The following is a 2,057-nucleotide window of genomic DNA, read 5'->3' on the forward strand; positions in this document are numbered from 1 at the left end:
AAGAAAACACTTTATTAACCCTACTCCAAGTTATCAAAGAAATGATCCACTAAGGGGTCAATAAAAAGTTTAGGTTGACCTTTAAAAATCAAAGAACTTTAGTGTTATTATTTGTCCCCTCAATAAACATGTGTCTAAGATTTTCCACACCACCCATTAAAAAAATCATTTATTTCACCTTTGAGAAATTTCAGTGTAATGATTTGAGACTTTATAATAAAACTACAGAGTTCTAATATTTTATATTAGTTAATTTTTTACATTTGATAATTTTTGCTAAATTTCATTGGATAATTCTAGACATATGCCTTTTGATTTTTATTCCCCCTTTGTATGTATTTCCATAATCATTTTGCCTGTGTAATATAAATGTTTATTCCAAAAAATTATGTCTTCAATTCATCTTACTTCTATTAATGGAAGATGCTATAGAAGAGCACATATTAGAATTTTGGTAGACATGGATTTGAACCCCAGCTTTGTCATTATTAATGACAGAGTGACTGTCTGAGCCTAACTCCCCAAATCTCATAAGGTTGTTGTGAAAATTTCAATTAAATAATGAATTCATTGTGGATAGATATGTAACAGCAAATATCTGACAAATGTTCCCGGATACTGTCAAGTAACCCTGAGACAGCTATTTATTTATTTGAGCAGTTCTCAGATTTCTTTAAAGCTTATTTATAATTTTCAGTTTCCACTAACAAGTGTGCAGACTTACATGTCATCCTAGTCACTTACTCACTTCTAAGACGTGGAATACATTGATCAGTTTACCTGATGTTTCTTCCAGTGTTTCTCAAGTATCCTCAATTATATTAGTTTCATGGACAAATCAGTCAAGTATACAATACTTTGTGGGATGTGCCAAAAAGAATATGTGATCCAATGAAGATACAAAATGAAAATACATAATTAAGAGAATAAATATTAACTAGGTATCACTGTCTAGCAGCACAGTGAAATTAAAGTCAGAATGAGTTGGATTAGAAAAAATTTCATGGAAAGAGTGTAGAGCACTATTTGAATTGGCCTCAATTAACCCTTAATATAACAAAAACGCCAGCAATAAGAGATAGTATGATAGCTCTTAATATGTTTTGGGGACCATTGTTGCTTAATTGCTAAGTTGTGTCTGACTTCTTTGTGACCCCATGGACTGTAGCTCACCAGGTTCTTCTAGTCAGTGGAATTTCTAGGCAAGAATACTGGAGTGGGTTGCTATTTCCTTCTCCACGGGATCTTCCTGACCCAGGGATCGTACCTGAGTCTTCAGCATTGGCAGGAGTATTCTTTACCTTTGAGCCACAAGGGAAACCCTCTGGGAACAGCACTTTTATTAACTCACTTAATTCTCGAAAGACCCTTATGAATTAAGTACTATTTATTCCATTTTACAAAGAGGTAAAGAGGCAAAGAAAGGATGAGAATTAGTGGTTGTGATACTCAGTCTTTCCTACCAAATCTACAGAAGTGGAAGAGGTTAACTGAAAGGCAGAGTCTATTGTAAGTATTACAGATGGACCATCCTCATTGTGTGACAAAACATACAACCTCCCTGGTATTCTTCCACCTGAACCCCGTACTTTAACACGATTACATTTTCCCCTCTTTTACTTCATGATATTGTTCACAGCCACGGGGTCACGAAGAGTCAGACAAGACTGAGCGACTTCACTTTCACTTTTCACTTACATGCATTGGAGAAGGAAATGGCAACCCACTCCAGAGTTCTTGCCTGGAGAATCCCAGGGACGGCAGAGCCTGGTGGGCTGCTGTCTATGGGGTCGCACAGAGACGGACCCGACTGAAGCGACTTAGCAGCAGCAGCAGCATTGTCCACTTTGCTTTCTATTTACATTCATCCATATTCCTCCATCCCTCAAGATTCTTCACAAAGGTTGTGTCTTTAGAAAGAGTTTTCATGTTAATCCTCAATATCCCGCAGAAAGATATTACATTTTTCTGATAGTACTGATATTAAACCACCTTGGTATTTATTTGCATCTGTTTCTTTGCCTTCATAATTGTTTATGTCTATTTTTTTTTATCAC

The sequence above is a fragment of the Capricornis sumatraensis genome, chromosome 13 (assembly GCF_032405125.1).
Source record: "Capricornis sumatraensis isolate serow.1 chromosome 13, serow.2, whole genome shotgun sequence".
In the NCBI taxonomy this organism is placed as follows: Eukaryota; Metazoa; Chordata; class Mammalia; order Artiodactyla; family Bovidae; genus Capricornis; species Capricornis sumatraensis.